Genomic DNA, 17,124 nt, shown 5'->3' on the forward strand with positions numbered 1-17,124 from the left:
TAGAGTGTTAAGTTAAAAACAAAGTAACGCCTTAAGCTAGATGACATGATGTAGAGAGATAAATTCATGCAATATGAAATAAACCCCATCTTGTTATCCTCGATGGCAACGATGCAATACGTGCCTTGCTACCCCTTCTGTCACTGGGTAAGGACACCGCAAGATCGAACCCAAAGCTAAGCACTTCTCCCATGGCAAGAACTACCAATCTAGTTGGCCAAACCAAACGGATAATTCGAAGAGACTTGCAAAGATAACCAATCATACATAAAATAATTCAGAGAAGATTCAAATATTATTCATAGATAGACTTGATCATAAACCCACAATTCATCGGTCTCAACAAACACACCGCAAAAAGAAGATTACATCGAATAGATCTCCACAAGAGAGGGGGAGAACTTTGTATTGAGATTCACAGAGAGAGAAAAAGGGTGGCGGACGGCAAAGGGTGGCGGACGGCAAAGAGGGAGGGCCCCACGTAACGTTAACGGCCGCGCCCCACACCTCCCCCCTCTCTCTTTCTCTCCCACCTCTCGCCACCGCCCCGTCGCACCACCCCGCCGCCGCCCCAGCGCCCCCCGCCCCGTCGCCCCACCACCCCGCCGCCGCCCCGGCGCCCCCCGCCCCGTCGCCCCCGTCGCCCTGCCGTCTGGGCGCCGCCACGCCCCGGCGCCCCGGCACCTCCGCGCGCCGCCGCCCCGGCCGGGCCCGGCGCCGCCGCCCCAGGCCGCCCCGCCCCCTCCTCCGCCGCCCCGCCCCGCTCCTCCGCCGCCCCAGGCCGCACCGCCCCCCTCCTCCACCCAGGTGAGTCTCTGCTTCCTTTTTTTCCTTTTTTCTGTTTTTTTAGTTTTAGCTTTATGCTTAGTTTAGATTTAGTTTTAGTTTTAGGATTAGTTTTAGGTTTATAGGTTTAGTTTTAGTTTAGTTTTAGGTTTAGATTTAGTTTTTTCCTTTTTCTGTTTTTTTAGTTTTACGTTTAGGTTTAGTTTAGTTTTAGGAAAGAAGAAGAAGAGAAAAAGAGGAGAGGAGAAGAAGAAGAAGAAGAAGAGGAGGAGGAGAAGAAAAAAGAAGAAGAGGAAGAAGAAGAAGAAAAAAGAGGAGAGGAGGAGAAGAAGAAGAGGAAAAAGGAAAGGAGGAAGAAGAAGAAGAAGAAGAAGAAGAAGAAAAGGAAGAAGAGGAAGAAGAAGAAAAGGAAAAAAAACCCGACCCGACACGGTACCCAGACCCCCACCCGGCACCCCGACACGACACCCCGACCCCGAGACCCCGACCCCGAGACCCCGACCCTGACACCCCGACCCCGACCCCGACACCCCGACTCCCCGAGCCTAACCCGACACCCTGACCCTGACACCACACCCCGACCCCGAAACAACACCCCGACACCGACACGGCACTACCCCGACATCGACACGACACCCCTACCCCCCGACCCCGAAACAGCACCCCGACCCCGACACGGCACCCCGACACCGACAGGACACCCAGCCACCGACACCTCCCGAAAAGGTGTTCTTTGGCCTTCCAGAGGCCGACGGGGTCATATATTTGTGAATTATTAGTTAGGTCATATATTTTTCGATTTTGTTATGAAAAACATCATATATAATTGTGTTGATCGTGTAGTTCTAAATGTGCAGTTGTTTCATCACTGCGAGGTTTGGTGTTCGACGACCTCGCCGTGCGTTTGACGAGCTCTGCCCCTTCATTCGTGGGTGAGCACAAATGACAAGTCCTCCTCCCCCATTAATTATTTGATCTATTCCGATGAAACTTGATAGCTAGTTATATATGTGTCTTGAATCATCAGTATGCGTAACCAATATGTGTCTCCCGTTCGAAAGCGTCATAGTTATAAATATGCATGCATTTGCATATTTATAACCTTGATTCTTTCGAATTGTCCAACGCTATCCATGGACAGCCCGAGTATGTGTAGATTGGGTTCGTTTTCCCATATGCTTTGCTCCGGATCTGACGCATATATTTCGTCAGTGCCTCCCCTGTTGTTCTCCGGGTACACATCCTCTCTGTTTATTGCAGAGACGTGTATCAGGAGAACAGCGGGGAGGTGCTGCCGAAATTTTGCGTCGGATCCGGAGCATAGCATGGGAAAATGAACCCAATCTACACATACACGGGTGGGATTAGGACCTATCATTACCTATTAGAGTGTAGGTTGCATGGACGTAATAAAATTGACAAAGTAGATCAACTGATGAATATATACATGGTGAATTACATATATAATTGTTGTGTGTCCAGTAGCTCTGAAAGTCAAGATGAGTGACCGTGCTTGGATGTATACCGGTCACACTGGTCAGAACAAATGGAGCGCTGAATGGTTCACAAAAACTAAGGGGTTTGTGCAAGCCGCATTTGCAAATGGCCAAAAGAAAACCTGGTGCCCCTGTTTCCGGTGCGGAAATTGGGAAAAGAAGACAGAGGCTGAAATGGGCAAACACCTGCAGAAGAGTGGTTTTACGCCCGATTATATGGTGTGGACATTTCATGGTGAGTCTGCCCAACGTGACCGAGCTGAGGTGGATCGTCGTCGCACCGACGAGCATGGTACCGGGATGGAAAACATGGTGCAAGGCTATGATGATGCTCGGGATTCGGACAAGGAGATGGAGGAATCTGCAAAGGCCTTCAATGAAATGTTGGAGTCTTCAAAACGTCCGCTCCACGAGCACACTGAGCTTTGTCAGTTGGATGCCATCTCACAAGTAATGGCTCTGAAGGCTCAGTTCAACTTGGGCAGAGAATGCTATGATGCAATTATGACAGTATTTGGATGCTTTCTACCCAAAGGCCATGTAATGCCTGCAAACCTGTACTAGTCGGACAAAATCCTCCGTGCACTGAAGATGCCCTATGAGAAGATACATGCCTGTGAGAAAGGATGTGCCTTATTTAGGCTTGACTATGCAGACTTGAACTATTGTCCCATTTGCAAGTCTTCCAGGTATATTGTGGTAGACAACGGTATGGGTGAGAAGACACAGACCAAAATCCCCGTTAGTGTTCTTCGGTATATGCCAATCGTACCAAGACTTCAACGTCTTTTCATGGTCGAAGAGACGGCCAGACAGATGACATGGCACAAAACAGGCAAAAGAACCGAACTAGATGCAGATGGGAATCTGATGATGGTACACACATCGGATGGTGTTGCGTGGAAAAAGTTTGATGAATTACATGCTGACAAAGTGGCAGATCCGAGGCATCCTCGAGTCGGCATCAGCACGGATGGGTTCAGTGTGTTTGGTATGACGGCAGCCCAATACAGTTGTTGGCCCGTATTTGTCTTTCCGCTCAATCTCCCCCCCGGACAGATTATGCAAAGAAAGAACATTTTCCTGACGTTGATAATTCCAGGACCCAACTATCCGGGCAAAAATATGAATGTGTACATGCAGCCGCTTAAGGACGAATTGCAAGAAGCCTGGGATAATGGGTTCAAGACATACGACGCCTTTAGCAAACGGAACTTCATAATGCGTGTCTGGTACATGTACTCGACGCATGACTTGCCGGCGTATGCGCTATTCGTTGGCTGGTGTGTGCATGGAAGGTTCCCGTGCCCCACATGCAAGGGAGCTCTTGAGTTTCGTTGGCTTCAGGCCGGTCGCAAGTTTTCTTGCTTCGACATGCATAGACAGTTCCTGGATCCTCGCCATAAGTTCAGGAAGGACAAGAAGAACTTCATCAGGGGTAGAGTTGTCAAAAACTCTGCACCACCTGCATTGACAGGCCAACAGACCCTGGATCAGTTAAACGCTCTCGAGCCAGATCCACAACGTCCAGGGTACTCCAAGGGGTATAATACTAAGCACACGTGGACTCACAAAACATGCTTATGGGATCTACCTTACTTCAAAGACCTCCTTTGCCCACACAACATCGACGTGATGCACACTGAGAAGAATATCGCCGAGGCACTTTTTGGTACATTGTTCGGCATAGATGGGAAGTCAAAGGATAATACTAAGGCTAGAGTCGATCTAGAGGCGCTATGTGATAGGCCGTTACAAAACATGAAAGAACCAAAAGGAAAGCAGAACTGGACGAAGCCAAAGGCATGGTTCAATCTTGGAAGGCCAGCTATGAGGGAAATTCTCTTGTGGGTGCAACAGCAGTTGATGTTCCCCGATGGGTATGCAGCGAATCTAAAGAGGGGAGCGAATCTTGATAAACTGAAGATATTTGGTCTCAAGAGTCATGATTGGCACATATGGATTGAGCGGGTAATGCCGGTGATGTTGCGTGGCTTCATCCCTGAGGATGAATGGCTAGTACTGCCAGAACTCAGCTATTTCTTCCGTGTTCTTTGTGCGAAAGAACTATCGCCTGGCGTGCTAGAAGAAATGGAAGAGTTGGCGCCGGAGTTGATCTGCAAGTTAGAGAAGATCTTTCCACCGGGTTTCTTTAATCCAATGCAGCATTTGATTTTGCATCTCCCGACCGAGGCAAGATTGGGGGGGCCCGTGCAAAATCGTTGGTGCTACCCAACTGAGAGGATGCAGAAGACGCTTCGAGAAAAATGTAAAAATAAACGTAGAATTGAAGCATCGATGGCTGAGGCATTCATCACAGAGGAGGCGGCAAACTTCGTGACAGCGCACTACGAAGCCAAAAATCGTCATTTGCATAATCCGAAGCCTCGGTACAATGCTGACGAGCCTAAAAAGGGTGGATCCAACCTCAGCCTATTCAAAGGGAATCTCGCACCAGCTAGTGTTTCACATCCAGTATCTTTGGATAACGAAGAATGGCGGACCATTTCGTTGTATATCTTCAACAACCTGATAGAAGTGCGGCCGTACATCGAGTAAGTTCTCGGTACATTGTTTCGCAACTTCTATTTCCTTTGAACTACTCTTATTCCTGGATATGTCATACAGTTGATACGTCGCCATATTCTCGTATGGAGCGGAGATCCAAAAGGATTCCGTCGAAGAGTATGAGCTTCTCGCAAAGCAAGGAGGTGGCTATCCCGGTTTCATCTCTTGGTTCAAACAAACGGTAATTTCTATTAGACAATTTCATTTCATTCGCTAATTTGTGCATAATGCAACAATCCTTTCATATTAAACTTGTAGGCTAATTCAGAGTCTATGGACGCCGAATTGAGACAAGTCGCTAATGGTTTTGACTATAATGTCCGTTCATTTGACAAGTACGACATCAACGGGTATCGCTTTCGTACCTATGGCAAAGAGCTATCTATGGCCGACCGAAAGTCTACAAATTGTTGTGTATCTGCTATCGGCGAAGGAGGTACCGAGTATTATGGGAGAGTTGAAGCAATTTATGAACTTCTGTTCTATGGTGAAAACCCACCGAATGTCGTAGTCTTCAAATGTTATTGGTTTCAGCCGAAGGAGACTAGAAGGACTCATGAACATATAGGGCTAGTTGAAATCAACCAAAGCACTCATTTAGATGTTCCTGATGTCTATATTATGGCTCAACAGGCGACCCAAGTATTCTATCTACTGTGGGCCTGCCAAACTAATCCAAATCTGAAAGGTTGGGATGTCGTTTATGAAGTGCCGCCACGTGCTAGACTTTCTCTCCCAAAGGAAGAGGATTATGAACCTCACATTAACCCAGACACATATGAAGGAGAATTCTTCCAAGAGACACGTCTTTCCAAAAAGCGTTTCAAGAACCGCTATACTTCACCCCAAAACATTGAAGTAGACAGCGACAATGAATCCGATATCACCCCAGAGGAGGAACAAGAAGAGCCAGAACAAGAAGAGGTTACTGCTACGGATGACCTGTCAATGCTTGACCGATTACGTCAAGGTGGCCTTGCACATGTTGATGCCAATGAACCCTATGAGCCCATCATTGATTATAGTGATGATGATGATTATGCATTTATTGATGATACTGATCGAGATTATTAGTAGTGTCAGGTATTCAATTTTTTATGTTGTACTTGATGATGATACACTTAAGTGATATACATATTATTATTCATGTCGGTACTTTTTTTATGTTGTGCTAATTTCGTTTATTCTTTGTCATGGCAGGTGTTGAAAGATGGTGGGCGCTGGTCGGGAGCGCGCCGAGGCCCCTTCTTCGTCGGCGCATGGTGCGAGGTCTTCCATTCCACACGCACCTCTCCGCCGAGCGTTGCTGGACAGTATGGCGACACTGCCGTGCCCTTCTTCGTCGACCGCGGTGCCCAGCAGGGGACGAGGTAAGAAGAAGAGAGGAGGTGGAGCACGTGGTCGCGGGAGAGGAGGTAGGGTGACTCTTACGGCGCCTTCCTCGCCACCGCCCCCAGCTGTTTCACCCGAGCACGTGACTGCTAGGGTGGACTCGTCTGAGGAGGAGGCTGCACGGACTCCGGTCCACGAGCCTCCGGTCCACGAGTCTTCGGCCCACGAGCCTCGGGTCGACGGGCCTTCGGCCCACGAGACTTGGGCCCACGAGACCCCGGAGGAGCACACGTCTGGATGGGGTACCTGGTCGGGTCAGCCTGAGCATGGCGGGGAGCCGAGTGGCCATGCTGATGATGGCGGGGAGCCGACTGATGAGGAGGGGGAGGAGGGGGGCAACGTCTACCAGCGTGGTGCTACACGGCTCCCGTCCGTGCCGGTGACCCGCGAGCAGAGGTGGTTGATTTTCCCTGATGGGGAGAGGTACGTAAGTGCATTTAATATTTTTGTACCTTCTGCATTGACGTTTCTTCAAATAACTAATGCGTTGGCCTTGTCATGCTGCAGGGGTTGGGACCACCATCATAGTGTCCGCCGGCCCAACTCCGTCCTTGGAGTTCCTTGCCGGCAAAACTTCCCGGGGTTTGTCACGTTGCCTGGTGAGGGTCGGCTTCCAGAGCTTGGATTGAGCTGGGAGCACTACGTGGCTGCCCCGGCCCCGCCGGATGAGATTATCGACGGTGTCGTGTGCGACACGAGGGCAGACATGGTGATCAGAAAGTTCCGGGTAATTTCTCCTTTACACATTTAAAAATCTTCAACTAGCTAGTTATTAATTGTACTAATCAATATTGTCTCATTTGATTGCAGACATTCTACAGGTGTGAGGAGGGATACAAGGAGGACGCGGCACATGTTATCGAGAACGTCTGCAAGCGCCTACTCCAGAACTTATGGCACGAGGCTCGGGTGCAGGCTGTTCGAGACTACTACGCCTTGCGTGGTATCAAGAAGACCAAGCCAGCGTGCCGCGATAAGTTCCTGAGTAAGGAGCAGTACATGAAGGTAATTCTTAAGGCCTTCTCTACTTAAGTTCCTTCATTTAGTAATTCTTAGCCGTAGCGCTCAAGTTTCTATTTGCTAACTTAGGCGCCTCCGAGATGGTGTGCGGATCGGATGGATTGTTAGGAGGTGTTGGTCGATGAGTGGTGCTCAAAACAATGGCTAGCCCTCCACAACGAGGCCAAGGACAAATGTGCCCAAATGGAAGGTGTGCCACACCATCAAGGCAGCTCCAACTTATATCAGTTCGGGCGCAACTGGGTATGTGGTTTGCTTCATGATTCATGCAATTCATTCATCATGCTAGCTTGAGCCCTTTAATTACTAATTTTCATTGTTTCTCTCTTTCAGACATGCTACAATAAGGCGGATAAGGTGCCAGAGGTGTACGACCTGTATGCCATGGCCCACACTGCCTCTTTCAAGAAAGTCAAGGCTTTCTCTCAGTCTGACCTCGATGATGCAAACAACTTCACCAACATCTCCTCCCACAACAAGCTCGTGAGATATAGAGATGAGGGGAAGGCGAGGAAAGGGGAGGACTTTAACCCGAGCCAGGGTCCCATTGATCCAGAGCTGGTGATGATATCTGGTGGCGGGAGGTCCCATGGCTCCATAGCCATTGGAGATGGACTTATCCGTTGTCCTAGCACTCTCCCGGAGATCAAGGCGTGCCAGTCGAGCTCCGCTCCTGAGATAAGGCCTCGTGAACGGCCAGTGCAACTCGCCATCAAGGTTAGTGATACGTACTCAGTTATCTTTCTCCATTACATTGTGTGCGCTTCCATCAATGATTACAAATGGTCATGTGAGTGGTGTTGCAGGCTGCTATACAGAGTGAGAGAGATAGAACGGAGAAACTTCTGGCGGAGGCGGCGAGAGGCAGCGGGAGTTGGAGGAGAGGACGACAAAGATGATGGAGGAGAGAGGGCACGGAATGACATGCAGGCAAGGGCCATGTACGAGCTCCTTGTGGTAAGTTTCTTCTGCAGATTAGCCAAAAACATTCATGTAGTGTTTGTCTCATTACTAACTAGTATGACTGAGTCGTCAAAACCAAATGTGCAGTCTGTGTGCGAGAAGACAGTCAGAACCGCTCCGCCGATGCAGTGATTGCCTCTGGGACCACGGTGAGTTTTTATTTGAATGGACATTACTTGTCTAGTCTTAACATTTGAGTGTCATCATTCTAACAAGACATTGAAATGATCTTTGTGCAACGTAACTCCAGACAAGCATCGCACGATCTTCTCCAGCTACCGACACGAGCCAACCCCGCTCCTACACCTTCCTGGATCTTGGTAAGTTATCTAGTGTTTGCTTAACACATGCATTAAAGACCTAGACTTAGCTTTATTTCCTCCAATGCTTACCATAATGGACCTAGACTTAGAGCTTTCTTTCTCCTCCAAAATTGACTTAAATAAGCTTACTGACCTCCAAAACCATCCATTTACCCTAAGTTAGCTCTAAAACGATCTGTACCTTAAGCTTACTTATGTCAAAAATTGCAAATTAGCTTAGTTAGCTCATAGACGATCCATTTTACCTAAGTAGCTCTAAATGGACCCATTTTACCTAGGTTAGCTTATAAATGATCCAGTTCACCCAAGTTAGCTAAAAAATGACCCATTTTACCTAGGTTAGCTTATAAATGATCCAGTTCATCCAAGTTAGCTAAAAAATGACCCATTTTACCTAGATTAGCCCCTAAATGATCCATTTTACCTACGTTAGCTTCAAAAAGATCCATTTCAACTAAATTAGCTCATAAATGATCCATTTCACCTAAGTTAGCTCAAAAACGATCCATTTCAACTAAGTTAGCTCATAAATGATCCATTTCACCTAAGTTAGCTAAAAAACGATCCATTTCACCTTAGTTACCTCAAAAACGATCCATTTGACCTTAGTTAGCTCATAAACGACCCATTTCAACTAAGTTAGCTCATAAATGATCCATTTCACCTTAGCTAGCTCATAAACGACCCATTTCAACTTAGTTAGCTCATATATGATCCATTTCACGTAAGTTAGCTCATAAATGACATACTCTTCTTGTTCTAGTCTTCTTCTTGTTCTACTCTTCTTGTTCTAGTCTTCTTCTTGTTCTACTCTTCTTCTTGTTCTACTCTTCTTGTTCTAACTTTCTTATTTTTCATTTTGCAGATTTCATTCACTTGACGAAAGCTTGCATAGATGGAGTGCTCCTTATCCCTTTCTCTGTTTCTTTTGTATCGTTGAACTATGCATGTATCATTGGATGAAACTATTGTAATATATATGGTTGGATGCCTCTATGTTGAACTTGTTATGTATGATGGAACTATGCATGTAATATATATGGTTGGATGATGAAGTTATGTGTTGGATATCTTATATGTTTGCTCTGTAATGGCCTTTTGAAATATATCTATATATGTCATATATATTTGTGATGAAAATTGTTGGATTTAATAAAAAACAGATAAAAGAGCCAATATGCAGGCTCTTTGCCGTCTGCCACCGACGGCAACGGGCTCTTTGCCGTCTGCCGCGGACGGCAAAGAAGACACGTGGCATCCAGTTGTGCTTCCTGGGAGCTGACCCATTTGGTCAGTTTGCCTACAGTGGCAGACGGCAAAGACTTTGCCATCAGTGGCAGACAGCAAAGAACCTGCACTTTGCCATCAGTGGCAGACGGCAAAGAACCTGCCATGTAGTGACGTGTAGATGACATCATACGGCGGACGGCAAAGACACTAGAAATTTTGCCGTCAGCGGCGGACGACAAAGGCCTGCCGTTAGCCACTTAACGGACTGACAACGCAATTATTGCCGTCCGCTCTCTTTGCCGTCCGCCGCAGACGGCAAAGGGCCTTTGCCGTCAGCCGCCAGGAAGCAGACGGCAAAGTAGCTGTTTACCGTAGCCTACTTTGTCGGAGCCTTTTGCCGTCCGCGGCTGACGGAAAAGGCCTTTGCCGTCGGCGTTCATGCCTTTGCCGTCCGCCGTCCGCCGTGGCAGACGGCAAAATAGCTGATTCCTGTAGTGTAACACATGAGCAAACAAAAAGGCAAGCGAGCAAAAAGAGGCAAATAGAGAGGGAGGATAGAGAGAGAGAGAGGGCGAATAAAACGACAATGGTGAATTGGGGGGAGAGGAAAACGAGAGGCTAATGGCAAATAATGTAATGCGAGAGATAGGGATTGTGACGGGTACTTGGTATGTTGACTTTTTGCGTAGACTCCCCGGCAACGGCGCCAGAAATCCTTCTTGCTACGTCTTGAGCTTGCGTTGGTTTTCCCCGAGGAGGAAGGGATGATGCAGCGGAGTAGTGTAAGTATTTCCCTCAGTTTTTGAGAACCAAGGTATCAATCCAGTAGGAGGCCATGCTCAAGTCCCTCGTACCTGCACAAAGCGATAGCTACTCGCAACCAATGCGATTATGGGTTGTCAATCCCTTCACGGTCACTTACGAGAGTGAGATCTGATAGATATAATATTTTTGGCATAAAGATGCAAAGTAAAAAGTAAAAGCAAAGTAAAAAGCAAAGCAAGATTAAAGTGATGGAAATTGATATGATGAGAATAGACCCGGGGGGCATAGGTTTCACTAGTGGCTTCTCTCAAGAGCATAAGTATTCTACGGTGGGTGAACAAATTACTGTTGAGCAATTGACATAATTGAGCATAGTTATGATAATATCTAGGCATGATCATGTATATAGGCATCACGTCCGTGACAAGTAGATCGAAACGATTCTGCATCTACTACTATTACTCCACTCATCGACCGCTATCCAGCATGCATCTAGAGTGTTAAGTTAAAAACAAAGTAACGCCTTAAGCTAGATGACATGATGTAGAGAGATAAATTCATGCAATATGAAATAAACCCCATCTTGTTATCCTCGATGGCAACGATGCAATACGTGCCTTGCTACCCCTTCTGTCACTGGGTAAGGACACCGCAAGATCGAACCCAAAGCTAAGCACTTCTCCCATGGCAAGAACTACCAATCTAGTTGGCCAAACCAAACGGATAATTCGAAGAGACTTGCAAAGATAACCAATCATACATAAAATAATTCAGAGAAGATTCAAATATTATTCATAGATAGATTTGATCATAAACCCACAATTCATCGGTCTCAACAAACACACCGCAAAAAGAAGATTACATCGAATAGATCTCCACAAGAGAGGGGGAGAACTTTGTATTGAGATTCAAAGAGAGAGAAAAAGCCATCTAGCTACTAACTATGGACCCGAAGGTCTGAGGTAAACTACTCACACTTTATCGGAGAGGCTAGGATGATGTAGAAGCCCTCCGTGATGACGGCCCTCTTCTGGCGGTGCTCCGGAACAGGCCCCAAGATGGGATCTCGTGGATACAGAAAGTTGCGGCGGTGGAATTAGGTTTTTGGCTCCTCTTATGATCGTTTGGGGGTACGTGTGTATATATATAGGAGGAAGAAGTACGCCGGAGGAGCAACGAGGGGCCCACGAGGCAGGGGCGCGCCCTAGGGGGGGGGCGCCCCCCACCCTCGTGACCGCCAGGGTCCAAGTCTCCTGGATCACGTTCGGTGAGAAAATCACGTTCCCGAAGATTTTATTCCGTTTGGACTCCATTTGATATTCCGTTTCTTCGAAACACTGAAATAGGCAAGAAACAACAATTCTGGGCTGGGTCTCCGGTTAATAGGTTAGTCCCAAAAATAATATAAAAATGGAAAATAAAGCCCACTATAGTCCAAAACAGTAGATAATATAGCATGGAGCAATCAAAAATTATAGATACGTTGAAGACGTATCAGGCGGGCTTGGGGCAGATCCATGACGGCCAAGAGCCGTCATGGAAGGTGACATATAAAATTATGACGCGATATACATGACGGATTTTGGATCCGTCAAGGATGGGCACCCATGACAGTTTTCCATTGATCTGTGACGGACTTGATCCGTCACGTATTAACATATTTCTTGTAGTGATAGGCGTGGCTAGGGTGTAGGAGGCTCGACAGGGGCGGGCGTGGCCGGGGTGGGCATGGCCGGGGCGAAGCGCGACGTGGGCGGGCCTGGCCGGGCCAGGGCGTGCATGGCCGGGGGTGGGTGGCGGCCGGGGCGGGCATCGCCGAGGCGTGGCGCGGCTGGAGTGGAACGATTGCTTGATGTATCGTTCCAGATACATTTCGTAATACGGTATCTGTTTTTTTCGGCCCAGTTTCGCACCGTAAAAACGGTCTAAAGGGCCCTTTAAACGTGTTTTAAAGGGTTGGCTTTTAATGGATCTATACTAGAGATGCTCTTAGAGCATCTTCAACAGGCGCCCAAAAACTGGGCCGCATGCTAAAATCCGGGTTTTTTAGGCGCCGGACAGCTCCAGCAGAAGCTGTAAAACAGTGCGCGAGCAAAAAAGGGTTGGGCGCGCGCTGAAAAACACTATCAAAAGCTGTAAATTTGAGGCGCCGGATTACGCGTCCTTCACAATTTATACTGCGTGTTCTTTTGGGCGTGCGTTTTTGGGCGTCGGAAATGTTTGTATGGAAGCCCTTTGGATCATATGATTAGGCGGGTTACCAAATTCCTATGAAATCCATTACAAAGCCCGCATTCCATATGAATTCTAACATGAGATCAAACCTCTTTTGAGAAGTCTAATGCTCCTTCACTCTATCTCTCTATACCACACAATCTCCTAAAGTTCAAGTGTTTCTTTCATGTCCACCATCCAAAGGCACACAATGTAAGATTCCCATGTTTTAATAATCTTGTAAAATTTCCTGGTACGTGACATCACAATTGAGCATTTTCTTTTATTCCTTCATTTTCATATTCTTGCAATTCAAACTAGCCCTTACCTTGTAAAGTTCATTTATCGACAAACACTATACTCATATATAGTAAGGTTAGATTTTCCATTTCACTTTCTCTTTCTCTTTTATCATTACTGCTTCAAAGTTAGTATGTTAAATTTGGGCTCCTCAAAGCATGCGAAGTTTCCGAATCATCTCGGTGTTAGTTATAGTGATGCCAAGTTACTTTACGATAGTGAAGAACACTAGGAGCACATGAACCCCTCATATCCTACAATTATCTTAGTCAACTTTCAAAACTGTTTGCACGCAAGTACCAAAGTATACGAAGATCCTAACCGAAGCACTGCAATATCGACTAACAACTGAATCTTTCTAAACCGACAGAGCGATAACACCTCCACTGGTGGCATGCTGCCCAACGTCTCGGACGAGCTTGGGGAACTCATACCATCGTAAGCGATCATGTTCCCTCCATGTGAACATGCGACACAACCATCATCCTAGTTCTGCACTGTTGCCTCATAGTTCAGGGATTGCCAATGGGTGATACAATTGCATCCCAACATATCTACCACTGCTAACCATGAGTTTGAGACGCTGCACAGTCTCTTAAACAATTTTCAACCAGATTGTACGAAAGGAGATATCAGAAGGCAAACTATTTCAAACGAGAAGCTATCAACCGCATATTTCTACAATCTGCTTACTTTTCAAGGGGTAAATTGTCCCTTGGCTCCTTACATTTGGGACAAGATCATCCCCAACAAAGCATCGAATTTTTCTATGGGTTGCACTTAGAGGCAGTCTGAATACATACAATAGATGATATGGTTAGGAAGCAATGGAGAACGATTGTGCATCATAATGGGTGCGATCTTTTCCCGGCTACATAGACTATATGTGCCATTATCCTTCAATGCAAACTAGCAGACGCTGTACGGGATAAGGCCGGCGTACGATACTTTGCTCATACCTCGCCGAAGCTTCAATATTTATTATGCTCAACCACGCCAATGGATACCTATGGAAGGCTATGAAATGTTTTCTTTGCGGCATGCGCAGTGGCACTTTGGACTGCTCATAACGCCCAAGTCTTCGACAACGATCAATAGCATCTCACACATAATTTTGCTGAGGTTTCTGGACTGTTCAAGCTATGGAGTTCTCATGCCCGAAGAGAAGTAGATAGGAATGTCCTAATTAGCTAGGATGATGTAATGTGGTACTCCTCCCCTTATGCCTTCTCTTCTAGGCTTGGTGATGGTCTGTTGCACACTTGGTGCGGTGTTACATCGATTTCATGTAATTGACTGGTCATTTGGGTTCACACCTGTTTTGAATGCATAAGGTCGAAGATGATTTTTTTTTCATTTCCATAAAAAAATTGGAACGAAAATAGCTGACCAAGAAAGCTCCTCTCTCTCTCTCTCTCTGGGTGGATGGGTGACAGGGTGGGCGGTGAAACGTACTATCTATCTTCATTGGTTCAAAAGTGACAATTCGCCCCATGTGTTTCTCTCTCTCTCTCTCTCTCTCTCTCTCTCTCTCTATATATATATATATATATATATAGCACTTGGTAAATTGACATAAATAGTTTTATCTACCAACCACAACATCATTCTTCTCAACTACCCTACATGCTCCATATGTATATATATGAATAGCTCGAGGCTACCCTCACTATTTCACATTGTGAAGTAACAGTTCTAGTCTACCTCTTCTAAAATCGCTTGCTATAGCACCATAGAGGTTGCGCAGTTCACATGTTTAATTACAAGTAGTAATATCTTTCTGCGCTTGGTCATTTTTTTCGTCCAGACCTGCAGTAGGTTGTCTCTTGCTCTGTACGCGGAGATGTTGATGAAACATAGGCACAAATTCACTTGGAATGAGCTGCATCCGGAAAATACGTGGAACTCGTTTCATTCCTCATGCGACCAACACATCTGTGGTCTCTACCAGATCCATTGCGAGCTCCTTCAACTGGTGTGATCTATTGTCACCAAACTAGGAGAAAAGGCATTCTCCCGTGCATGGTATATACCGTGCATGTATCAGCCACTCACTCTTTCCGAGATTCGGATCCATGCATGCATGTTCTCGTTGAGTCATTGTACCGCTTAGTAAACCATAATTTATGACCTTGTCAATTAGTCACTTTTTCTCCGTGTACAGACAACTTTTTCCTATAGTTAGCTGCAATATCTCTCGTCTCACCCCCGAAGTAAAGACCAGCAGGCAGCAGCACTAAAGTCACTCATGCTTTTTTAGATGATATGATTCTAGAATTTAAATTTATTTTATCTTTTGAACCATTAGTTTGATTTACGATGCATTTGCATATTTGTGTTCCTTAAGAGAACTTTCAAATAAGATCACTGTTAAATATATTTTGACAAGTTTTAAAATTCGAATCTAAAACATGGCGAGACCTTACGAAACTGTAAAAAACTATGTACCAAGCTCCATCAAGTTTTCTATAGATCAATATTGATGCGCACAAGAACTCATTATGGTACATAGATCAGTTTTCTACGGGTCTTGTTTAAAATATACCATCGAAAAGGTGCCATAGCACCCGGGAGTCCCGACTTCCTCTTATCGCACCCGTTGAGGCCTGCTGAGATTCGCACGACAGTCGCCGTCACAGACCATTTGCACCAGCAGACATGCAGTGATTCCCATGTGTAGGCTGTAGGACCTGATTGTAGGCAGCAAGGGCTGACAGGCGGCTCGTTGTTCAAAAACTGTCCTAGGCGGTGCATGGCGCATGTCGTGATTCTGTCACGACAGATGTCTTTAGTGTCAGGACTTAGTCGCGAGGCCAGCGCATCTATGTGATAACTTGAGAGGGGTTGATCGGGACAAGAGACGCGAGGCGGATCATCACACAAGACAAGGATTTAGACAACTTCGGGCCCCGGGAAACATCATCCGGAATAGCCCTACCTTGCTGTTTGTGGCTAGGTCTCATTATGCTCATGAGGGAGTCACCGGTAAACCGATTCTCCTCTAGTTGTGTCCAGCCTTGGCTATTATCTTCTTTTTTTCCTTCTTTGGGGAGCCCTGCCCCTCCTTATATATGTTGAAGGGGCGGTTTACATGACTAGTCCTAGTTGGATTAGGATTACTCTATTACAAGTGGAGTCCTAGTCTTGCTTCCTTTGTAAGGGAATATTCCTTGTGCTTTCCTCATAAACCGGCCCACCATTAACATGAACTGGCCTTCTGGACCTTGGGCCTTATCATCCGTCTGACCCGTCCGCCGGATCACCAGTGTGTCATAATGTTCCGGCGGGTTGCTTGTAAACCGCCAGGTCAGGGCGGGTCGCTAGTGAATCGCCAAGTCCGGCCGGGTTATACTTCCGGCCGGGTTATGCCGCGGGGTATATCCCGACATTAGCCCCCAAGTTTAGCTTGGATTTATCCATGATAAACTTATGCTGCAAAATAAACACAAGAACAAATTTGACAGGTTGTGCTCCGGGTTAAGAATTCTTGTAAACCGGCACCTGATCATCCTTAAGTCCTTGTCATTTCCTCCTTCTAGAAAATCCGGGTCAATAGACCAGCTTCATAATCAATTTGCTTGTAGAATAAATATTGTAAATAAAGAATCCATTTGAATCGGCCTTCAAAGCTCTGATTTGACAAAAATATTGGTCTTAAATATTCAACTGATATTCAGCTGGTTTGAAAATGTAGAACTTGCCGGTTTATCATTGCCAAAATTGCTGGGTTATAAAAACTAATAATTCCGGGTCATGATTGTTGCCAACTCCGGTTCATGATTATTGATGGCGCTGGTTAATGATTATTGATGACGCCGGGTCAATCTGGTTTATTCAAAACTGAGAATTTGAAGATTTTTCTCCCTTATATTCATATTATCTGTAGCCCCCAAGTCTTGAACAGAACAAAGTGATGGCTTAAGACTTGCTTCAATATAAATACTGCCACTTAAGAATTCCATGTTGTTCATCCCAATCACTTAGTAAAAACTGAATACTCCATATTATGTAGCCCCCAAGTGCCGGGTTGTCATGCTTGCAGCAACCTAGGACTTGTAATTGCCTAA

Source organism: Triticum urartu, chromosome 7, assembly GCF_003073215.2.
Source record: "Triticum urartu cultivar G1812 chromosome 7, Tu2.1, whole genome shotgun sequence".
Classification (NCBI taxonomy): Eukaryota; Viridiplantae; Streptophyta; class Magnoliopsida; order Poales; family Poaceae; genus Triticum; species Triticum urartu.